Genomic DNA, 26215 nt, shown 5'->3' on the forward strand with positions numbered 1-26215 from the left:
AGTGGTAATGATAGAATGGCTTTCACACAAGATACGTAGGATCTGCTGTTGATTGCAATGCAGTAGAGCCTATCAAATGGTGGGTTACTTTGGTTATCTATCAGTGTAGAATGTGATTTGTAGTATCAAAACCCAGAACACCCCAAAGGGAGCCTGAATATTTTTTTTTGTATTCTTCAAACCATAAAGACATCATTATCACTCAAAAATCTTCACTCTGAATATATTCTGAAACAAAAGGTATTGATTTCAAATAGCTATGTACTCTCCAGATGTGTTCTGAAATCTACGAAAAATATAGATGTGACTTGTAGTGAGACAAAGAATGGATTCAAGGAAATGTCCTACAAAATCTATGCAGAGAGGGAGGGGAGCAAAGGAGGGAGAAGGTGCTAACAACCCCCTCGAGTCCACGTTCTGTGCCCAATGCTTTCTCCAGTCTTACTGCTTCCCATTTCAGTCAGAGCTCGCTAAGTAACAGTCTCTCACCTTCCCCACCCCTTGGAGTAAACCACAGAGCTGCTGGTTGACCCACAACCTTTTTAAGAAAGTTCAGCTTCCTGAGCTCTACCAGGTTAAATTCCTCCCAATGGCACCCTGATATCTGGCCAGCTGGAGGACTCACCTGAGCTCTGTATACCCAGGTGCTAACTAGGACCCTCACACTTTAACAAGTGATAGCTATGTAGAGAGGAAGAAAAAAAGGGGCAAGGACCCGAGCCCCACCCAGGGTGCTGTACTGCCCATAGGACAGGGTAGACTAGTGAGCCCCTCATCATGAGAGGGGGAGCAGCTGGTTAGAAAAACAAGGGCCAAGCAGTGTCTGAGCACAGGTGAGGAACATACAGACCAAACCCCTGGCTAGTCAGAGAAGCCAGAATGGATACCTGACATTCCACTACCCCCCACCCCCAAATCCACAACAAAGTCATGGCTCTACTCTTTTTTGCCTCAACCCAAATGTGAAACGCAAAGTCCAGATTGAACTGAATTCCAGGAGAAACAAGGCCCTCTGGGAGGAAAGAATTCTTTGCTAATAAACTTCTGGTATCATCTTCTCATATCCATTTATTTAGTCATTCATTCACTCAAAGCTTAACACTCAAAGGCAGAATGCTTAGTGGATAATAGAAAGGATTTTGGCATCAGGAAGGTCTGAGTTTAAGTCCAGAGTCAACTCACATCAGCTTGGAAATTTGGGCAGGCCACTTAACCTCTATAAGCCTCATTTTCTTTACCTGTGCAACAAGGTATGGACACTGCAGGTGGATCAAATGAGAAAGCACACATGGAGCCCTACATGGTAGAGGATGGCAAATAGCAAGTACTCCTTTAATAGAAGCTACTATTACAACAGGAAAGAGCATCGTAAATGTGTATTGAACATGTCTCCAGTGAGCACTGTTTCCAAATGGCTTGATCCGTAAAAACAGCTCTTTGAGATCTTACTTTTTCTATTTTGACAGTGAAGACACTGAAGCCCCAAAACTTGAATTATCCAGCAGGTACTTTTCGGATTTAGAGTTTGGGTCCGGGTTTGTCTCACTGCAAAGCTTGATCTTCTTTCCAAGGTATGAGGATGCCTGGTTCAAATCTAGGCAGTGAAATGAAGGAACAATGAGAGACAATCTTGCTTTCCTCACTCACTGACCAGTGGGAGAGAAGAGACGGGAATCCATTATAACCAATTATTATCCCCCACCTGGTAAGTTTCATACACAGCCTGAATAGTCCTGCAGTGACTGACTCCATGAAACGGGGCCAGGGAGCCACACTGGTCCTGACTCGTTTGATAAGCTGGGTCTTAAGAGCTGAGACGAGTGTGTGTCTAAATGGCAAGAATGGAAAAGGTTGGCTGTTAGATTAAAGATAACCCAGGAAAATGGGAATTTTCCCCACTCAAACCATCCTGGAAACCAAATCGTAGCTGAGGCAGACTTCTCTTGATACAGATTCTGACAAATCAATGGTGAAGGCCTCACAGAATTGGCAGGTCAACACGCTGCAACCCCTTATAAAGGATCTAGGCCCTGGGCATCAGTGGTGGGTAACATCACAAGAAAGAGAAATCCCTGACATTATGGGCCTTCAGAGGGAAGTACACGCCACCCCCTAAGAAGTAGTCTTAGCAATGAATAAATAAAACAAATACAAAAATTGAATCTGAATCTGATTAAGACTCTCATGCAAGATCCAGTTCCAGAAAATTAAGAGGATGAAAGGAAACTCTATATTAATGGAACTTTTAGCCCCTTGGGGACATTTGAGAGTGTCTGGAGACATTTTTGGTTGTCATGACTGGGGAGGGGGATCCTACTGGCATCTAGTGGGTAGAGACCAGGGATGCTGGTAGCCAACCTACAATGCACAAAACAACTGCCACAACAAAAAATAATCCTTCTCAAAATGTCAACAGTGCTGGGACACCTGGGTGGCTCAGTAATTGGGCATCTGCCTTCAGCTCAGGTCATGATCCCACGGTCCTGGGATCGAGCCCCACATCGGGCTCCCTACTCCGCCGGGAGCCTGTTTCTCCCTCTCCCACTCCCCCTGCTTGTGTTCCCTCTCTTGCTGTGCCTCTCTCTGTCAAGTAAATAAATAAAATATTAAAAAAAGAAAAGATTTAAAAAAAATGTCAACAGTGCTGAGGTTGAGAAACCCTTATTATAAGATAAATTATTCCATTGCCTCAGTGACAGGGATGAGGGACACTTACAGATTAAAAAAACTCAAAAGGTCTTTCTGAAGATAAAAAGAAAAGAAAAACAGGCAAAACTAAATTATGGGATTTGGGGCTGTACACCCTGGCAATGAGGAGGTGAGGGAAATGTTCATGTTCATTCAGAAGGAAGACACTGGGAGGGTGTCCAGTGTGTCTGGCTAGGTTCTATCTCCTCAAGAGGGGGTGGTTCAAAGGTGTTCACCTGACAAGAACACACTCAGCTGCACAATTGTTTTTATGTGTTTTCTGTATTAAATCTAACAAGAACATAGTTTAAAATACTATTAGCAACAAAATAAAAAGCATCTCTCTCCTCACTTTGGCTAGGAGTTAATTAGCTTATAGCTACTGAATTAAAAAAAAAAAAAAAGGTTGCTGATTCATCCAAGTGCCTAATTTCTTTTTCTGTATTTTCCACAGGTGCTTAAAAATTATTTCTAACCTTGCCCATCCATGTTGCTTATTGCTACAGATTACCAGCCGGAGTCTCACAGAAGTTAAAACAGCATAGCGGAATAATTAAGCATAGGAGCCCCGAAGTCAGATAAGCCAGTGCCATTTTAGTCAATTTACTCCAGCTCTCTGAGCTGGAGGTGCTTCTTCTATAAAATGATATAAGTAACTAGGCCTTCCTCATTGGGTTTGTTGGGAATATTAGCCAAAGATTGTAAAACTGGATTCTGAAAATAGCTTGAATAATTGCTTACATAATCTATTTATCAAGTGCTGAAGAGGTGCCAAAGCCAGTCCTGGAAGCTGGGGATACAGAGAGCCCAGACTCCATCCTTTCATCTTTCACAGGAAAACCTCAGATTCTATAGCTTCAGAGATTCACTCAGTTCCGTTTTATGGCTGAAACTCACCACTTTTAGGCATGACAATTACTCTCAATTTAAAATGAGGGAACTCAAGGTCACAAGACTACAATGCATACCCATGGTTACATGTCTTATAACATTCTTCGGGCATTTGCTGATTACCAGGCCCTCAGCAAAGCACTTTCCTTCCAGTGCCTCATTTAATGCTCAAAATCGCCATGTGAAACTATCATTATACTCTTTCTCGCATACGACAAGTAAGGCTCCCAGATAATCTTTAGCTTTCCCAAAAGCCACACAGCTGGTAAATGTCAAAACCAAGATTCAACCGAACTAGCTTTAACATAGGAGCCTGTCATCCAGTTAAAACCCAGTAGGTCTTGTCATGTTATTTTGATGCTGCTTTTAAGAGACCAAACCATTTTCTCCCTAGTAGGACCATTACCTGTTTTAGAGGCATCATTTGCCTGGGACATTGATTCTAAAATCTCTTCTGGATTTCTGGATCTCTTAGTATGTGAGATTCTCTAAAAGGAATCGTGGTCTGAAGGAAAGAACTGTCTCGTCCTTTATAGAAATCAGGAAGGTGAATGAACTGTGTAAGTGGAGGCACGCAGCTAGCTAGCACAGGACACTGAAAACCGACACGTCAGACCAGCGGTCCTCAAACTTTACAAACCATCCGAATCACCTGGCTGGCTTCTTAAAACCACCCCAAGGGTTTCTGATTCAGAAAATCACAGGGTAGATCCCCCAAAATGCATTTCTAACACAGCCCCAGGTGATGTCTGATGCCGCCGGTCCGAGCACAGCTTGAAAGTCAAGCACAGCTTGAAAGTCAAGTCTAGACTCCTGTTGGCTCTGGTATATTAGGACGGTTATTCACTCTTGCTGCGAATTCACGAGCCTCTGCCAAGAAAGCTGTTATGAAGTAAAGAATGGGACAGTGAGGGTGGAGGCTTTCTGAAAAGAAAAGCAAGTTAAAGCAACACTTCTCAAACTTTAGAGGGCTTCACCATCACCTGGAAGCTTGTTATAAATGCAGCTTCTCAGAGCCCACCGGCAGCTGCAGGGGCCTGGGTGAAGATTGTGGATGCTTCTTTTGAAAGAAGATCCCCAGGTAACATGGGCGTAGATTGGCGTGCAGACCACCTCTTACGAAACCTTGTAACACACAGTCAAGTCCCAGAGCATAAAAGGAAATATGTCCCACGACCCCTGGCTTTGAAGGCCAGGGTTTTGTCTAGAGATTGGGTATCCCACAAAGTTGTATAAGCTTAGATATTCCAAAACAGACCGTAAGACAGAGAAAGTGCATTAAAAAAAATTTTTTTTTCATGAAAACATCTAAGTCAAATATTCGACTTCAGGATCTTCAGAATGAATTTTAAATGAGAAAAAAATGAGATCATTTGAGATGAAAGGAAATCCTAGACCAGCATACTCTGGAATCTTTCAATTTAGAGCAGCCTTCAGAGTTAGGTGTGAATTGGAAATGTCCCAGAAGATAGGTACTGGGTAATCAGAGCTATTACATTTTGCACCTGACACAGTATCGCTTCCTCCCAACAATGACAGCCACGTAGTTGGAGCAATTTCGATGTCTTAATCACTTTCCCTTTCTTTCAGAATCCAGGGAATTTAGTCTAATTCTTCATATCTTCCCTTAGGAATTACAAAGTGTCAGCTACCATAGAGACTATGCAAGTGACTTTGTATAAAAAATGTTTGCTGTAATTCAGAGGACTGTGTAATTGAGTTAACAAGTTGCAGGAAACACGTTTTCATCCTGGACTGGAACCGAGGGCCTGACCATGTGAAGGTATCGAGCAGCAAGGCCTGGATTATTAATGCCAATCATTCACCACATGCTGCTGTAGCGCGCAAATTCTGAATTCTGAGCTCTTAACACTTTGATTACAGTGGATAAAAATGGTGGAAATTAACAACCCCACTGCTGGCTAAACGTGAAGAAATTTAGAGTTTATGTAAATCGATGGCATTAGGTGGATTGTTCCTGATGCAACCTGTTCCACACGGTGTTCTCAGGGCTGATCCACAATCACCATGACTGAGAAAGGGAAATGTTGGTGAACTTTGCCAATCCTATTTAATTGGGTCCTTCTGCCAGGTAAGGACAGTCTTGAGACTGCAGTTCAATCTCCTAGAAAGTGTGCAGTGTCATCCTTTCATATAGCCAAGCTATCTGTGTGTGAGGTCTCCTCACTTTGGCACTGATTAATGCCTTTTTTTCTGATTTTTAGTAGTAATTAATCCTCAAGGAAGAACATTTTGAAAATGTAGGGGTTTTAAATAAACTACATAAAGTTGACTGACTACATAAACAAATGACAGGATAATGAATGGACAATCTTATCACCCATCATAACTATCATTAGTTACCATGCTGATTTATTACCTTCTAATGATTTTAACCATTTAAAAAAATGTCAAAGGAGAAATTGTGGTTTACACACAATTTTTTATCATGCTTCTGATGATAAATACTCTACTGCAAGTATTTTTCCCTATTATTGAGACTTTCTTCCTAAATCTGATGAGTGACTTCTCAAATTTAGGTTGTATGATTGAACTGTCACTATTTAAAGATTTCCTTGAAAGGGTAGTCATTTAGCATGTTTTTATGCTTACCTCCAATAAATAAAAAAAAATGTGATGAGTCATTTTTAACAGCTTTATCGAGGTACAATTTACATACTGTAAGAAATTACCTGGAAAAACATGTTTTCATGATTTAATCTTTGTGTTTCAGAGTGTTTCCTAAGGCTAGATATCCAGAGGTAAAACAAAGAAGACAAAGGGCCAGTAAATGTTTCGTTTCAAGAAAAACATTGCCAAATGCCCTCTGGTATTGATTTATAATCCCATCAGCAAAGTATTAAAGTGCTCACCTCCTCGTTCCACCCTGGTCAGCATGAATATTAGTATTGTTATTTAAGGTTCTGTCACTTTTAATGAAAAAATCAAGATGTCATCATATAGTTCAAAAATAGAAACTGCATTTAAGAATTTTCATTTTCACTTTTGATGCACCTTGGCTGTGTTTGTCCTTTCATTCTGCTCAGTTAAGGTAACGTATTATTCTAATGGACTTCCCTTATCGAAATCTTTGGTAAAAATTAAGGCTGAAAGTGACAATATAAGCAAGTTGCATGCCCCCCAAATAACGGTCTTACCTAAGCTAAGAAAGCTGGACTCCAACACCAGGTTCCCAGTCATGTACTATATTACCCCAGCTAAGGATTTAGCATCTCGGGGCATCATGTTCCTCATCACTAAAAACATGGTTGAGATAGAAGATGATCAAACAAAGGTTGCAGACACTTAACCAGACAACTAACATATCTCCAGGTCATTTTTTGAGACAGGGGTTTTGTTTTTAAGAAGGTATGTTACACTGATTTAACAGACACCTAGAACCAAGCCCTTTACACAAGTCAGAGTTTGCTTTCAAAGTAGTGTCTGTCTGGGCATACCAAACAATTAAGTAACATGGTGTTTTCATAATACAAAAATGATTTCTAAATGTTCCTCTACCTTCTTGTTCCAATAGCCTTTCTAAAAACTTGTTCTTAAAACTATCAAAGAATGGTAAAATAACTAATTATGCATGAATTACTCTCATGACTTATTCCATTCTCCTGAGGCATGCTGTGATTTAAAAAAAATGAAGGATTTGTAACTGTTAGTCACCAGGACTTCATGTAACTTTTGATTCAAGTAACAAATAGCATTTCAGCTCTATGTATTCATTATGTCACTAAATTGCAAAGGAAAGAAGCCAATTCTAATGAATTGTAACCATAGTTTCTTTTGCGTATTACATATTAGAAGTGGGTAGCACTTTAAATTATGGTACACAAAACAGCATATAATTAATTCTGAATAAAAGATAATGTATTCTTGCTAAATACAAGTTATTTTAAAATCTCTTAATGAAGAACTAAGCATATGCTGTGCTGCACTGGGGAAGTGTTTAGCATATGCTGCTAGAGCCAACATTTTGCATTTATTATTATATTTATTTTCAATAATAATATATTATTTTAAGTGAACACAAAAAAACTTAATCACTAACATTCCAAATGTGGAAAATATATGCAAATTATAGGAAACTTTTTGGCTTCCCATAAGTTGTCACTAAATAACTTTTTGATGACATGGTACAATTGCAATTTGCAACAGAATGAGAAAAATGGTAAAGACTGTTACTTTTAAATCGCAGAACATATGCACAATGAATTTTAAAATTCAGACATGGAGAGAAACATTTCTATTCTGAAAATTGACATGTTCTGAGTTTTCATGGAAGAGCAAAGCTTAAAACCCAGACTTTAAGTTCTAGCTGATTTAGTATCGGGTTTATAATTCCCTTTCTGACATTGTACTTCCACTTTTCAAAGAATGTATCCTGAATGTTCTACATTCTTACAATAACCACATTGTAGCTTTGAACTGAGCATGAGCCCTATTCCTCCTTCTGCCTCACCAATACCACCATCACCACAATCACCACCCAAACAACAACAAATCTTGAGCCAATTTCTTTTTAGTCTTATTCTCCCCATCTGCACCGTGATGATGCTTAATGTCCCTATAAACCAGTCACGTGACCATGAGCAAATCACTCCTCATCTTTAAGCCTTTAGAGCTCTCAGCCATGAAATGACTCTGCTAAAGTCCTTTTTATTTCCAACAGAACTTCCATCCTTTTCCATGGCTCTTCCTGAGTGCCAACAGAAATACACAACAAAACCAGGTTTTATAAACTCACATTGCTTTCTAGTCTTGCTTCATTTAAATGTGGAGAGGGAAAAAAAAAAAAAAAAACAAACCTGTGGACAGTAAAAATGAATTGCAGTATCACAAAAGCTTAGAATTAAAGACAAAATGTAAAGTTTATTTTTAAATTCAAGGTTTACTTCTACTCCAGAGGAATAATAACTAATTCATCAGAAACAGATTGAACTAGAAGGAACTGCTCTTCCATTCTTCGTCAAATACCCCCAGATTTGCAGTAGTTTTCTGTGTGCTTCTTTCTCAAGTGTGAATGTGTGGTAATGAAAAATCAAAAAAGAATAAAATTTAAAATTAAACTAAAATAATTAATCATACCATCCCTCCATGATTGCTATTTCAGAATAATACCCTTCCATAGTCTGCTATGCGTGGAGAAAGTTGAAATCACACTGAATAGATAATTCAGTGGCTTACTTTGCACCTCTTAACATTTTATCCTAAGCATATGTCCATGTAGTGACAGATTCTTTGTTAATATGACCAGTGACAATTACAGCCCATCATAAAAATATACCATATTTATTTAACCAATCTCTTGTTAGATATTTAAGAACTCTTTTTCTTTTTCTTTCTTTCTTTCTTTCTTTCTTTCTTTCTTTCTTTCTTTCTTTCTTTCTTTCTTTCTTTCTTTCTTCTTTCTTCCTATCTTTCTTTTCTATGCTGAATACTTGATGCATGTAATTATTTTAACATTTTAAGATATTTCTTTAGTATTAGTTCCAAAAAAAGTGAGATGAATATTGTAAAATATTCAGTAGAAATGTCAGCAGAAATGACATCATTATTTCAAAATAATGTTGGTGGTTTATTTTTCACCTAAACACTCATCCTTAGCATTTTTTGTGAACTGCTTCCTACTTCCTCAAGCCAGCCCCATTACCAATGTCCTGAATTATCCTGAATCCTTCCCACCACCACTGTTACCATGGAACAGAGATATTTATTTCTATATGCTTCTTCTCCCTCCAAGCTAGGCTTCTCTTCAGGAAGATTCTAGATGATTAAACACCCTAGTCTCAGCTCTCTGCTTAAGGTCAGGCACCTAGTAGGTGCTCAATAAACATTCATTGAATTGACTAATATATCCTGAAAATTATTTACCAAATCCTATCCCTGCCCCAGAACTATAAATGTATCTCCTGCTCACGTTGCAAAGATCCTTCTCTATTTAACTTTCCTTTATTCATACCTCACACATTCCACAAAAAATTTAAGACAGGAAACCTTTTCCTAAATCCATTCTGTCTTCTACTGCTAATGCTGAGATGGATTTGCAAAGGACAAAGCTGTTTTTTCAGATGTCATTTTACCTGTTTACTCTGCAAGAATAAAGCAGAAGATCAAATAATGTCACCTCCTCAGAGAAGTATTCCTGGGAGAATGACCCATTTCACCTCTCTTTAGCAAGAAAGACCCATTTCACCTCTTTTTCTATTACACAACTCTGTTTATTTCCTTACAACTACTCCAATCTGAGACTGTCCCATCACAGATGCTCTCTGCCTCTTCCAACAGAGCTCTCACAGATGTCAGGGTCTGTCCTATTCATTCATAAGTCTCTATTCCACAGCACTGTAAATGGTACACTGTAGCCCCTCAGAATTGGAAAGGTTCTTAGAGGTCACCAAGTTTAGCTCCGTTATTTAAAAAAAATATATGTAAACAGATACCCCAAGAGGGATAATTATTTGTCCAAGGTTTATGTAAAATGACAGAATCCGAATGTGAATTTACAATTCCCAATTCCCAGGCCAGGGTTCCTACCAAGCTGCCCAATGATGGCCATCTCCAAGCCCGGAGCAGAGAAGGAGGCCCTCACTCCCACTGAGCCCACAGAGAAAACCATGCTTTGAACCAAAGTGACAGGATCTCTCTTCTTTGTCTTTGGCACTATCCAACCCCTATCTAAGTATAATAGTGTCTTTATACAACCATTAGCACATCAACCTTAATAAAGATGGCGCAGCTATTACTGTCTTCTTCCTACTGATAGAGACACCCGGGACACAAAGGAGCTAAGAAACATGGCCATACCCATGTGACCACGCCCAGACCGGGTGCCAGGTATCCATTCACCAAGTCCAAAAGTGCATCTCCTGAGTTCTCTTGTACCAGTTCAAATCACAGACTCCTTTTCTCATTCATGCACAAACCCATGAACCGTGATTTGGCAGTGGACAGTGGTTTCTTCTCACCTTGAGAGAATTTAATTAGAAGGAAAGAAATAAAAAAGAACCCTGTGTTACTGTCATTTCTGTAGTGATGTGATGTATTTTTTTAACAGATTCATCAAACTTCCAGTAATGACAGCAGAAAACTGTTTCTCTTTTATCAAGGGTTCATGGGAGGCCTAAGGCCAAAGCCCATCTCAGATGCTGTACCTGTTCAGTATTTATTTCTGAGACCCTAAGACTCTTAGAAGCCCAGTGACCCACTCCCAGGTAAGTGAACACTGAGACCACAAAGGAGAATGGCCTTTCTGAAGTTACTACAGGAGGCAAGTGACAGGTTCCCCGAACTCAGGGCTCTCAGTGGATCTGAGAGTGGTGTGGTTCTGGAACATTCAGCAGAGCTCTGGTTCACTGGGTTATATTATTCTATTTCTACTCCGTATCACCTTGGCTCCTTCTGGCAGAAAGCCGTGGGGCAGTGCGCCTAAGGAACATGGAGAGGAAGACAGGGGAGAGCCTGGGCTGAGACATGACCCTACAAATCCCACAGAAGTGTCACTATCTAAGGATCTTGACCACTGAGCTGGACTCGTGTACCCGGGCCCCTATTTGAACTAAGCAACCCTAGAGATGCACCATGTATATACACCATGCACCATGTATATACATCCATGCATCTGTATGGAAATACATATGCACCATGTGCACGTGTAGCATTTTGTTTATGCTTGGGTAATTGTTAAAGGCACTGGTCTCTTTATAAGGTTCTTTGGGAGGAATTCTACTGGCCTCAGTGTCAAGAAATGTTTTGTCTCACCTGGACACTACCGTATTATTATTTTGTGGTGGTTGTATTGTTTCTCCAGTTACTTAGTTACTAGGAAACAATGCTCTATGTCATAAATTATGGTATGGTCTTCAATGAAGTCCTTTGTTCTTTCAACCTTACTCTTACTTTCCCTTCATCCTAATTTCTTTAAAACTTTCCTTTGTTGAAATCTTAGCACATTTCTGGTATTTATGAAGGCCACTTCAACACCTCCTGAGAACCGGAAAGGCCATAAATAAATGGACAAGTAAATAGGCCATACTGTTTGAGCTCTTCACATGGCCAACTGCTGGGAATCCAATCACCTTTCTCCTGGCACTCTGCCCAGAGCTTTAGTTAAACCCTAACAAACAGTAATTCCTTATTAAGGAAGAGTTGGTCCTAACATCCATCCAAGGAGCATATATTCAAAGAACAGTCTTCTAACTAATTAATTTTGCTTTCAGTTATTCAACATTCAAGAGGCCTTTTTAATGTTTCTAAATGTGCGCATTATAGCATGTATCAGAACACATTAAAATTACCAATTTAATTATATCCTTCTCCTCCAGACTATTAGGACTTTGAAGGTAAGGACTATGAGAGTTTTATCTTTGTGTGCCTAGTACCTACCACTGTGGCTATTTATTACATGGTAGATATTTTGTTGGATAAATGGATGCTTACTAAAATAACTACAGCACAAATGTGTGCATGTCTGTACACATATACATATATATTTATGCATGCATGTACCTATATTGCCATCCACTACAGTCTCTCAAGAAAATCTCCCCAGAACATGTGAGGCAGTCTATTATTATTATCTGTAGTGCAGTTAAGTAATACACACATTCACAGAGCTCTTACAGAGCAGAGCTGGGGTACGAGTCCACATCTGCCGTACTCCCAGCTCTTTCCAGTCTGCCGTATTTCTTCTCAATGGGACATCATAGTGAGTCTCAAGACCAAATCACAAGTAATTGGTTGTACACAAAGATGTCTCCATATGGAGAATAGTTGAGATATAGCGAAATGGGGAGGGCCAACCATATCCTCAAGCTGTTAAGAGAAATAGTGTAGTTTACATTACTTCACACTCATTATACTTTCTCATATCTGAACTACACCATCTAAAATAACTTCTGGCTTAGAAAAAAATTACACTTACTGTGCGTGGTGGTCAGCTTTATGTGTAAACTTGGCTAGGTTTGTTACATCAACGCTAATTGAGATATTTGGTAGATGTCATTAAAGTCTATAATCAGTTTACGTTAAGTAAAGATTATTCTCGATAGTCTGGGTGGGCCTGACTCAACCAGCTGAAAACCCTTCCAAACAGAACTGAAGTTACTCTAATGAAGAGAAAAGTTCACCTGTGGACTGTAGCTACAGCTCCCATCCTCGGGCTCCAGTCTGCCCTTCCTGCCACCTGTCCCGTAGGACCTCAGACTTGCTTTGTCAACCCTTGCAATTGCTTGAGTCAGTTACTTCCAATAAATCTCCTAATATACGTGTATCCTACTGGTTCTATTACCCTCAGTGTATCCTTACTGATACACGATGTGTCCATCAGCATTTACAGATAGGAAACTTCAAACAACTTCATACTCAAGGGAATGGAAGAGGCTCTGCAATCTCCCGATAGCAGCCAGGAATGCATTCTAATTCCCCTGAATGACAGTCTTCTTACTTATGTCCAAAGGTCAAATTTCAACTGGTTCAATAACAAGAACGCTATGCTTTCCAGTTTGCACATTTTTTTTTACGAGTTCTTGGAAAAAGTAATTCATAGTAGTTTATTACAAAGCCATTGTTGCAGAAGATCATATGGATGATATCTCTGTAAAGCCTCTTTTCATTAATGCCTTTATCTGGTTGTTCTACACAAAAAGCATTTTAGTTATGGAGAAAAATATGTGTCAGTTTTCAAATTATGATTTTTTGCACTGGAGAAGTGATAATAGGCAAGAGAATATATTGGTGTAAAGGGTAAGGGTTTGAGCTTCATGGGTTCTTAAATGAATGACTCTGGATGGATTAGTTTCTATGAGCCTCAGTTTCCCCGACTGTGAAATAAAGATATGATCTACCATACAAGTTTCTATGAATGGTGCTTACTATGGCCCTTCAAAAATTAATCTTTCAGATTGATCTCCATTCTCTAGGGCAGGGCTTCTGAATGTCAGCACTATTGGGCCAGATAATTATTTGTTGGGGGGAGGGGCTGTTGCTCTGTGTATTATTATAGGATGTTTAGCAGCATCCCTGGCCTCTACCCACTAGATACCAGTAGCACACCCCTACCCCGTGGTGACAACCAAAGATGTCTCAGACCTTGAAAAATGTCCCCTGGTGGAAAAATCATCCCAGGTTGATAACTACTGCTCTCTAGGGGAGCAATTATTACTATTATTTTTTTTTTTTTTTTGCTTTTGCTTTTTAAATTTTTCTTAAAAATTTAAATATCGAATATATATAGAAGAGCATAGTTCTATGAATTTGCACTAAGGGAACATGACCCTGTTATCAGCCCTATAACAAAGAACAAAACGCTGCGAGCTCCTCCACCCTCCACAGGAAGCCCCTGACGTGCTCTCCTTTTGTAACTACTGGGGACTTTGGGTCAGTGAAATTGAGGCATAAATTTTAAATCGTAAGCGGAAATTCAGAATGTGAGTCTGTAAACTGGTTTCCTATGTGATTTTTCCGAGGTAACAAAGCTGTGCTAGAATAATCATCTAACTAGAAATCATCACAAAATGGCAGGTAAGCCACCCGAACCCAGAGGAGGATTTCCGGGAATATTGGTAGAAGAATGGCAACCCTTACGGTTTTCTCCTCCCAACCTGAAAATTCAGCTTGTCTGAATTGGAGAAAAGAAATTTTGTCAAAAGAGATCAATGGAGAAGAGAGGATCGTAAGATGGGGAGAACCAAACTGGCCAATGTGGTTTCTTCAGAGCATCTGAGAAATGCGATGTGTCCTCGGGTGTTATGACAGTCTTCTTGTTTGCCTGAGTTCCCTGGATGCAAGGGACTGGCAGACAAACATACTAGAGTTGACGTAACTTCGGATGCTCTGTGAAACCACTTTTGTCGTCCAGTTACATGAGCTATTCAAGTCCTACTCAGCAAGAAAATATCGAGGCAGCAGGCCAGAATGACACTCCTTCTCTGGATATATAATAGTCATGCTGTTGGGCATTTACCAAATTGCCCTCATTCATCTGGGAGCTGCTGGAGAATTGGGGCTCTGTCTTTTCATTTTTACTATCCCCTAGAGCATCTCCTATTGGGCCTGGGCTGTGGTAGGTGCTTATCTAATGTGTATTAGTTGAAAAAAGAAATTATGTAATAGAAAGTGCATCTCACTGGAAGTTAAAAGTGCTGATGCCCTGTTCTTGACTCCACCATCATCATGTCATGTGATTTTAGGGGTAATCCTCCAATCTCTCTAAATATTAGCACCTAAATCTGTTTGAAAATGTAAAATGTAGTATCAAATGTAAATGAATCAAATGCCCTTCAAGGTCACTTTCAGAGCTTTGATTCTAAAGGATATATTGAGCAGAATTCCCAACATTACAGAAATGCCTTATAACCATCTATTTTCTCATTCACTCATTTATACTTTCAGTAACTTACTCTTTTACTCAACCATCTATGGGTACCATGAATTGTGAGATGGTATCCTGGTTTAGGCTTCATGGAATCCACAGCCACTGAGAAACAACACATAGACAGCTATACCATAATGAACTCCATATTGGAAGATGACACGAATCTTCTCTCAAAGAGAGTAAATAGCACAAATGCAGACATAAACTGACTAAAATACAGTAAAGGTTTAGGGAAGCCAAATACCATTTCATTGATCCATTCATCTGTCCATCTATCCAGTAACAATTTTGAGCATCTATGTGTTAAAGGGGTTTTGTGTTCTGTCCCAACCCCACTGTCAACCACAAGGATGAACACATGGCCCAAGTTGGGTCCTTAAGCATATTCACAGAAAATAGAAAATGGCCTCAGAAATGGGCATGCGGCTCAAGCAAGGCAATCTCAGTCCTTCTTTGGAATTTTCTGATACAGAGGCAGAGAGACAGCTCTTTCCTGCTCCTGCAAACTTCAAGTATAAACATGTTCTGAGCCTGCCAGTGGTCATGGTGTCCTTGTTTATGTCACATAGGAAAACCTTTCAGTGGCAAGACAGTCTGAGACTAACACTCAAAGAGAAGCAGAGATAAGGAGATGAAGAGGTCACCGTGTGGAAATGTAGGACAGATTTCTCGAGATTGTGAAGCCCTGTATCTAGTCCAGCCAGAAGCTAGACCTCTCATGAACTTCCCATTTACACAGCCCCAAACTTCTCCTATTAAACTCTTCTGAGCTAGATGTCTGTAACCTGTAGCCCCTGCAACCTGCTATGTGCCAAATACTAAAGAAGCCATGAGTGTTGGAGCTAAAGAAGTTCAGAGGGCTCTGACCAAAGGCAGGAAGCAAGGAGGAAAGAGAAGAAGGATGAATCTTAAATGTCACAAGAGAAATGACAAAGGATGAAATCGGGACAAGAGCAAAATCAGAAAAATGGCCATATTGTGAGAGGAGTCAGAAATCAAATCAATAGTAATTGGCCATAGACTAGATGTGAGGTCTCAGAAATGAGGCCCCTTGAGATTTATGTCTGTATTTTCATTTGCCTCTGCTTGGATACCTTGGTGGATAATATTGATATCACTGGAATATGGAATACAGGAAAATGATCACATTTAAAGGTTTGCTAAGTTAAGTTTGGTATGCATTCTGGGGATTCGCCAGTGTTAGGACGGTAGGTGAAGCTATGAAGTCTGTGAATCATCCCAGTGAACAAGTGTGATAGGAGAAGAAAAGATGTCTGGAATAAAATACTGAAGAAAGAAGCACTAAGAATCTCCAATATTTAACAGAAAAGGCTGAGATGGGTGTCCAACCAAGGTAAATCAGAAAAAGTTTCTCTTTTTCTGAGACAGAGAAGCATCTTAAGAAAAATTAAGAGACTGAATTTGGGGGAGGCTGAAGTGAGAGGACAACGAGAGGGATCTCCCACCACAGTGGCATCTATTGGGAGACCCAAGATGGGTAGGCAAATTGCTATGTTTAATGCCCCCTGAGAAAACCATCTCCTGTCCTTCCACTTACAGCCTATACCTCTTATCAAGGGATTTCATGTAAATATCTCTTCTTCAGATGGATGTTTAGTCACTTTTTTTTTTCTTGTCACAGGTGAAAATCTGATCACTTTCTCCCCAAAAGCAATCCCTCAGATATGTGTGGGCTATATTCTATCAGGCATCATCTCCAAGCTTCTATCCATTAACCAAAGGAATTATGTTCTAGTAATTTTATCCATTCCAACCATTTACTTATACAAGCTTGTTCTACACATTCACTGATTTCTCAGAACCCCCGAGAGATGCATACTACTCTCCTAATACATTCTCACTAAGAAGGACTTTCCCTGGAATAAAGGCAATGAACGCCCACCAGGAGACATGAGCGTGAACAAGCAGATGCCATGACATAGAGGCCCAGATTCTGCTCTTGGAAGAGCCCTAAACTCACATGTGATGCTGGTCAAGGTCCTTTCCCTCTGTGGGGCTCCCCTTCAATTTTAGGGAATCCAGCTCTCAGTATAGTTGTTAGGATTTCCTGTCATCACTTACGAAAAGTATCAGCCATGATACTAATACCTTGTCCTCCTTTTCTCCCTCCCCCATCTCTCCCTTCCTTCTTTCCTTGTCATTTCTTTCCTCTTTTTTTTTCTTTTTTCCTTCTTCCTTCTTCCCTTCCTGGTCATCACTTTGTAGGCCCCCAATAATGGTAAATATCCTCACAATTGTCTTCCTCATTTGTACCAGCAGTACTCAGCTGGGATGGTCAGAGACGGTGGCTATCATTCTCAAATGTCAGTTACTTCCTAATACATCACAAAGCATTGTCATGTTTTACTGATCACACTTACCACTACTGAAAAATATTTTGTTCATTTGTTTATATTTTATTTTCTGCTCCCTCAAACTAAAATATAAGGTCTACGAGAGTGGAAACTCTCTACCGTGGCCACCCTTGTATCTCCAGCCTAATTAATTTATCAGTGTCTCATGAATATTTGCTTAGTGGATGGATGGATGACACATTTTTAGTGTAACGTGTTTTGCTTCAGGGCCACCTATACTCACAGGTATCCCACATCTTAAAGTCAGGTTGCAAGGTCTAAAGCTTATGTCACTGTTAGCTCACTCATACCTTTGAAAGTCATGATTATCTCTGATTGTAGATAAGAATGACCCTATTTTGGTCATCCCCTTTCTATGGATCCTTCTGTTAGATCCAGCTTTGGGGTGGAGATTCAGGAAAGCTGCGATAAAGCTAAGAAGGTGGCTTCTGCAGCTGTGGTTTAAAAGGTCCTGAGACGGGGGCACCTGGGTGGCTCAGTCAGTTAAGCATCCCACTCTTGGTTTCTGCTCAGCTCATGATCTTGCAGTCCTGGAATCGAGCACCGCTCTGTGCTCAGCTCAGAGTCGGCTGGAGATTCTCTCTCTCTCCCTTTGTCCCTCCCTCTCCCCTCTCTCTAAAATAAATAAATAAATCTTTAAAAAAATTGTTGTATAAATTGTCCTTTGAAAAATCATGACTTGCACTATCTATACAGTATCGACTAGGTGCATGTGGCTACTGAGCACTTGAAATGCGCCTAGTCCCAACTGAGATGTGTTACACATATACACACACACCAGATTTCAAAGACTTAGTATGAAACAAGAATGAGAAATAGCACATTAATAATTTTATATTGATTGCCTCTCATAATATTTTGGATATATTGGCTTAAATAAACTGCATCATTAACATTGTCACCTATTTCCTTTTTTACTTTTTTTGACTAGACTATTGGAAAATTAAAAATTGCATATATGGCTCACATTTGAGACTTGTGTCACATGTCTCAAGGACAACATTTGCTTGGAGAGCTATCCTCCTAGAATTTCAATTATAAACATGTAAAAGCTTAAAAACAAAGGATTTGTTGGAGAAAATTGAGTTCTTAACATCTTCACAGTTACACAAATATGATTCATCCTGGGAAAGAGACCACTATTTATGTCAATTTCTTTAAAAGGAAAGCATGAAACCTTCACAAGTGATTGAAAGCTAGCTCTCATCTAATCCAGGGGAGGCTTGGGGCACCTGGGGACTCAGTCCATTGAGCACCTGACTCCTGATTTTGGCTCAGGTCATGGTCTCGAGGTTGTGGGATTGAGCCCCAATCGGGCTCTGATCAGCTTGTCACTCTCCCTCTGCTCCCCTCCCTTCCCCCTGCTCATGTACCCTCTATCTTTCTAAAATAAATAAAATCTTAAAAAAAAGGGGGGAGGTTTTACAATAGCTTAGCAAACTTGAGTGGAAGGAACAGAGCAGAGAAAATGGGTTTGGAGCCATTGAACTTGGATACAAAGTCCACATTGTCACTGCTGGCTATATAACCCGAGTAAGATGTGCAAGCTCACTGCACCTTCGCTTCCTCTCTGCAGAGAAGAAGTAACAATACACGTCTAACTCACAGGGTTGTCGCTGGCATTTATCAAGTACTCCCTTGGCTTTGCACAGGTCCTTGTCATACCAATGGTGCAGATAAGGAAACTGAAGCAGAAAGAACTCATATATGCCTGGCCACGCTGCTCAAAACTGGTGGCGGTGGAATCCGAAAGCTTTTAGTCTGAACCCCTTCAGCTTTTGAGCTTTTATTTTTTTATTTTTATTTTTTTAAAGATTTTATTTATTTATTTGACAGAGAGAGAGAGAGAGAGAGAGAGAGCGCACAAGCAGGGGGAGAGGCAGAGGGAGAAGCCGGCTTCCCGCTGAGCAGAGAACCTGACGTGGGGCTCGATCCCAGGACCCTGGGATCATGATCTGAGCCGAAGGCAGACACTTAACGACTGAGCCATCCAGGTGCCCCGCTTTTGAGCTTTTAATCACTCAGATCAGGTTTCACTGCTGTCATGAGACCTGAGTGAGACAATGAATTTTTTCAAAGGGATTTTTTTTAAAGATTATTTATTTGAGAGAGAGCAAGCGAGCAAGTTGGGGGAGGGGCAGAAGGAGAGGGATAATCTCAAGCAAACTCCCCACTGAGCGTGGAGCAGGACCTGAGGCTCCATCCCAAGACCCTGAGATCATGACCTGGGCTGAAATCAAGAGTCAGCTGCTTAACCGACTAAGCCATCCAGGAGCCCCTGAGACAATGAATTTAAAGCACATGCCAAAGCCATGGGAAACATCCATGTCTATTGTTGAAAGGCACAACAGAGCACTGACAGGATATAGTATTCAAGTCATTCTGTGCCCCATCAGCTCAAACGAAACACCCAAAGAGATGAAGAGGAACCTAAGTGGACTCTGAAAACTCTGATAGGTTGGTAGTATCCTGGAGCCTGTAAGAATTGTTGAGTGTTCTGGGGAAATAGATTCCAAAGTTCACCTGTGAAATATGAAGTCAACAGGATAGATAACTAAAAGGCTTAAAATCAGTTCCTACATGCTCAGTATAAGGAATCACTTGTATGTTTTCTTCCCAGTTCTTCCTCACACTCTGTTGGATTTCTGGGTCCACTTATGTGGACCTAGCATCAAGTCACAATATCTTTTATTAAAGGTAGAGCATACATTTCACAGAGACTGAACTATTTACATAAAGCATTTTGTTTTGGTTTTGTTTCTGTAAGGAGCCCAGCAGGGCACTGGGAATGAGACAGAGGCAGAGCCAAGTAATAGTGAAAGATTAGGGAATATTCCTAACTCACCGAACCACTGCCAGGAATGGCCCCTAGGAGTTTCCCAAGGGGTGTAACTGGATCCAGCCTGCCCAGTGACCTCCATCTACAGATCCCACAACACAAGGTCACTTCACGGAGTAACAGTCACATCTCAGTAACTATCCAACCCAGCACCTCTGTAATAGGCTTGATTATTTCTGACAAACTCATTTCTTGTCCAATTTGATATGAAAATTAAAGCTGTATTAGCACAATGTGTGCCACGTGAAAAGCATCCTCAATGCCCTACTGTAGCAAACCCAACTGAGCCTTGAAAAGAGGTTCAACAATACAGGTAAAGTTACTGTTTCCAAAATAGCTCTGTTTTGCATCCAAATCAGCCCTGCCTGGGAAGGCAGGCTCAGTGGGCCAAGCTGATACAATCAATGTAACTTTCTCAGAAGGAAACCATCTTCAGAGAAAATGTTAATCAAATCGTTTCCCATGCAAATGTAAAAATAGGGGAAACAATACTGGAGATGGTATCGATATTTTCAACATTAAGCAAAGACAGGCAATCCTTGAAGAGTGATGCTATTTCCATGAATTTAATCAATTCACATTCTTATCCACAAAGCTTTTCTTACTTGCCTTTGTTTTTACATCTATTAATTTAAATGAGTCAGGGGACAGGTTTTGGAGGCTCTTGGCCAGAACTGAGAACTAAGTCCTAAGTTCCCAACAGCCTATCATCAATTTGGTTTCTATTGTCCAAATAAAAATCTGAACCACAGGAGCTGGGTTAAGAGAATAATACATGTATTCTCTGGGTCAAGCTGGGTACCCAGAGCTTTTTTTTTTTTTTGACTTTTAAAATAGAACTCAGCTGTTCTTCCCAGATCCCTCCTGTGGCAAGGCGATTTTCCATTCTAACCCTCTTCTTCTACCAAAGAGGAAACTTGAGTCCAGGCAAAGGAAGCAAGTTTCCATCTCTTGTCTCACAGTGAGTTGGTTAACAAAGAAGGAATGGGTAAAAAGGATAGATGAAGGGGATATAGAAATGAAAATGTTCCAAGAATATTAGATCAGATAAAGAAATGCCAAGCACAGAGGCCTTGAGGCCTTTGTCTCTCTGAACAAGACTTTGTCATGTTGGTGTTTGCATCTTCAACCATCCGGTGTCATCTTCAAATCATCCTGGGTAGGGAGAAAGCCAAGAACCCATCAATCCTAGAAACATTAGAAGAGCCACAGGAAATGCTTTCTAGATCTTTCAGTCCTGAGTTCAAATCCTTTGCAACAATTTATCTGTGTGATCCCTTGGGGCTCCTGTTTATGAGGTTGGGAAGATGGGATGAGGTAATGCCTGGAAGGTCAAGTCCAGGGCACTCCATATGCACCTCACCAAATATCCATCCCCACTCCTCATTGACGATCAGTAGCAAGTCTCATGAACCCCTCAAAACCTCTTACCTCTGTGTACCTACAACAGAGCATTGGAGAACATGGAATCTCTGTTCAAATTCCTGCTTGTCCACTTATTAACCGCACAACACTGGGGAAAGTTGCTTAAGTACCCCGAGTCTTGGTTTCTATGTTTTATAAATGGGGATAATTATAGCTTCTACCTCCCTGAGGTTGTAATGAGGTTGGACTGAGATAATTTATGGGAAGCACTGTGCACAGGTGTGCATATAGTAAATGCTCAGTGCACATCAGCTATTGTGAGAATGCTGCTACCCTAGTCCCTGCTTCATCATCTCTGCTGTAATCCCCTTCCTGCTGGCTTCCCTGTTTAGGGTCTCTATTCTTTCTATCAGTAATCCTCAATGCTGTTCCAGAAATCATTTAATAATGCATTCCACACCTCACACCCCTACTCCAAACCCTTCAAAGTTTCCCTAGGGCCTAGGGATTGAAGTCCAAAGCCCTGAATTTGGCATTCAGTGTACTCCACAGAGTCCTAAACTTATTACCCTGCAGGCATACTCTGTCCACTATCACTTGCTGGCATGCTCTGCTCAGGCAAACCCAGTCTGTGCCTTCCCCTCCTGGTGTTTCTGTTCGCGTGGCTTTCTATAGAATGCTGAGATGTGACAGTCGAAAAGCACCATGCCAAGGGATTTGTGGAAGATTTGTGTGCCAGACTATTTTAGAGCTGGAAAGGACCACAAAGGCCACTTTACAGATGAGAAGACTGAGGTTAATTGGCTTGCCCAAGGCCACACAGCTATTTATCAGCAATGTCAGGGCGGTACTAGGCTAGTCCTCCTTGAGGGAGGGAATCACCTGGCAGCCTATTAGGGAAAATTCGTCAGCAATTGGCGGCAAGCTTGCTGACAGGTGATCTTTCTCCGTTCATGAGAAATGAGATGTTATGCAGCCAATAAGAAAAGGACACAAGGCATGATTCTCTAAGTGAAAACTGGTTGCTTCTCTGTCTTGTAATGCAGGGCACGACAGCAATGGGGTTGATGGGGAGAGGGCAACTGAAATAATTCCATAGGACCCATCCCTCACTTCAAAGACACATCCTCTCCGGCTGCATTAGTCTCCTGACTAATGCTCCCAAATGCACTGCTGAGATTTGCTGAAGTTGAAGATTCTTTGCGATGTTTGCAGTAGGAGCGGCGATGAATAAAACACAAGAATCACCAATGCATTATTTCAAAGGCAAGTGTGCCCAGCTTTAACTGCTACATTGCAATTTTTACTCTAGGATAATAATACTTATAGTGACACTTCATTTATATACTGCTCCTTAGGTTCCCAAGAATAATAGAACAATGAAAACTATATCTTATAGTACAGCCGTGTCTATATGTGAAGTATATAGGGGAGTAAGCCAGTTCAAGAGCAATCTCCTGTCACCATTGGGATACTTGAGGTCAAAGTGTTGTGAATTGGAATTGTTGCCAGAAATAACCTCTGATTTTTCAGCTTGGTTTGGATTTTAAATACAGTTTTGCTATTATTGTCAATGAAATATTTTATAAAATCTTTAAATATGTTTTTAAATATTTAAAACCTTTAAGTATGCATGCTTTAATAGCTAATAGAAAGTTGAGGGGGGCGCCTGGGTAGCTCAGTCGTTAAAAGTCTGCCTTCGGCTCAGGTCATGATCCCAGGGTCCTTGGATCGAGCCCCGCATCCGGCTCCCTGCTCAGCGGGAGGCCTGCTTCTCCCTCTCCCACTCCCCCACTTGTGTTCCTGCTCTCGCTAACTCTCTCTCTCTCTGTCAAATAAATAAATAAAAATCTTTAAAAAAAAAAAAGAAAGAAAGAAAGTTGATACCTACTAACACAGTTGCCCACCCAGCTCCACCTGTTTAGTTAGTCATCTGTGGTTTGTGGTCTGGATTTGTGTCCATGGTGACCAGTCAGGGAGTATCACACAGAAATTGAAATGCATGGCTCCAAGAGTCCCAGGCAGCTTGGTAATAACAGCGTCAGGTGTGGGCAAGGGGCTTCATCAGCCACAAAATCAAAGCCATTCTATGTTCAACTACCTGGCCCATTAGACAGTTATGAAATTCTGAGCTTGCCCCGAAGGCTTCCCTCTCTGGAAGGGTAATGCTGATTTCTTTCTTTTTTTGTTTTTTTAAGATTTTATTTATTTATTTGAGAGAGAGAGACAGAGATAGCGAGAGAGAGCAGAAGCTGGGAGGACAGGGAGAAGCAGGCTCCCTGCTGAGCCGGGAGCCTGACGACATGGGGCTTGATCCCAGCAGCCTGGGATTATGACCTGAGCTGAAAGCAGACGCTTAACAACTGAGCCACCCAGGTGCCACCTAATTTGGATTCTTGTCCCTAAGTCTGGCCTTAGCTTCCTCTGGATAATATTTTTGGGAATTTTGCATTGGCTCTTTGGCCAGTATCCATGGCCACTTGCCCACACAACCTGCCCTGTCCCTTCCAACAGATCATTTGCCATCCACATGACTAGCTATTACGCTGTCTGCCATAGCTTCCCATGGAAATCCCACCACATCTTACTAAGCTATATCAGTAGGCTTCAGCCTAGGTCTTGACGTTTTGCCTACTTCTTGCCCAAATTAAACTATTCAATGTTTCATAAAGGCTCCCTCTGTTCTACCCTCACACCCTAGCATCTAATTATCAACATTCTCTTCAGCATTCAAAAGGAGCTCAAAAGCCAGATACCCCACTCAGTGTTGCAGTAGATAAGATTTCTCACAGTAGTCTTGCAAAAATATGCAGGGAAATGAAGTCTTTTGGGTTTCTTAGTTCAGAGCAACAGAAACAGACCTAGGGTAGCACAGTTCTGCCAGGAAGGCTAGAGAAGCAGGCTCGGAAACTGGAGAGGGATGTCAGGAGTCTGGGACACTCAGAGCCACAGACCAGACACTTCCATGGAACAGCTGGGTGAGGGCACCACAGCAGTCTGTGCTGGACATGGGCACTCACAGCTTCACTCTACCACCCCGGTGGCCTCAGAAATCAGATGCTGGGACAACCACAGCCACAATGGCCAGAATGAGTGCTTCATGGCCAGTGGTTATGCTTATGTGTGTGTTCATGTCTGCATATATATAAGATACTGAATCCAAATTTAAAGCACACTGGGAAGTTGGTGCTGAGTCCATGTTCTAGTTTCCAGGAGGGCTAGGGAAACAACTCTCCGGCCCTTCAAGCTTCTGGAGTAGAGAGAGGGTTCTTCTCTCTACTGAGAAACTTATTGTGAGCTATTCTCCAAACACAGGAGGGGGTCCCACTGCTATGCAGCCAAACAAACAAACAAGCAAACAAGATGACAAATATGCAATACCAGGAATGACTAACATGTAGTATAGTGTATTCCAAACTGTTGAATTACTAGAAAGGAAGTGTCTTGTTTAATAAGATTCTGCCCCTGCTCCTTTTCTGGTTATTTTTATTGCTATTGTTGTTTTGTTTTTACCAAGCAAGGTTGGTAACTAAGTAAAGCAACTCATAGCATGAGGCTATGAGGGATGACAGAGATTCTGGACAAGAGACTAAAGATTTAAACTTAAAAATGTTTTGGGAGACTGGATCCGTGGACTGAACCTAACAATATGAAATAGAACGGAGACGATAGTAACAGCAATCCCATTCTGTGCACTGGTTTAAGCATGTTTATATATTAATAGTGTTTAATATCAGAGCCACCCTATAAGGTACATATTACTAACCCAGCTTATGTATGGGGAAGGGGAGAAATGGTTAAAGTGATTTGCACAGCTAAGAAGTGACAAGGCCAAAATTTGCAGCAGGGCAGTCTGACTCCAGAGCCTGTGGTAACAACCACTAAAGGTGCCTGTCATGTCTTACGTGCCAGGGACAGGTGGGGAAATGTGACTTAACAGCAACACATAAGGAAAAACAAATAAACAAATAAACTGTGGAGCATAAGTCCTCTGGGTGATGTGACTGGCAATAAAAGCTAATGTAATGTAGCCTCAGGCTGCAATAAAAGAAGTGTGTGGAAAGGAGGGGATAGTCTAGTGTTTAGCTGCCTAGATTTTTGTCTTCAGTCCTTCCCTCTGTGGAGGGCTGGAGCAAAAATGAATGAGGTGTTCACTCTGGAGATGTTAAGCCTGGGGAGAAGGCATCCTGGAAGACAATAAATACTGAGTAACAAATGTGGAAGAAGAACTACATCCGTTCTGTATGGCACCAAAGCCTTGAATCAAAGAATGTGACCTCTGGAGAGACAGTTTGGCTCTGCCTAAGGAAGGAAGTATTTCTGGTAAGGAAAGTTCTCAATGCCGAGATGATATGCATCAGGGGAAATGCACCCCATATCACTAATGATGCCCAGCCATCATCAGTACATGGTAGCCACAAATGCCTTCCTTCCCCAGACCATCCTTGATCACTGCACTGGTTGTGACTCATCAGTCCTGTGGCCTCATTTATTTGTACTTCCTTTGCTGCACTAACTGTTTGCAACCTTGAGTTTTTACAGACATAGTATGTCCTGCACCATTGATATAACAGCTCCCTGAGGGAAGGCCTTATGATTTGACTATTTCTGTGTGCCCAGTCCAGAGCCTTTCATTAAAGCAGGTGACAAAGAAATGGGTTTGAAATCGAGTTC

At 41.0% G+C, this 26215-nt stretch overlaps 1 protein-coding gene across 2 annotated transcripts in view; it reads right to left on the minus strand.

Moving 5' to 3' along the window:
- Window positions 1-26215, minus strand: part of CDH11 (cadherin 11) — a 142726-nt gene that overhangs the window by 107674 nt on the left and 8837 nt on the right. The window lies entirely within an intron of this gene.

This window comes from Phoca vitulina, unplaced genomic scaffold, assembly GCF_004348235.1.
Source record: "Phoca vitulina isolate PV1807 unplaced genomic scaffold, GSC_HSeal_1.0 scaffold30, whole genome shotgun sequence".
Lineage (NCBI taxonomy): Eukaryota > Metazoa > Chordata > Mammalia > Carnivora > Phocidae > Phoca > Phoca vitulina.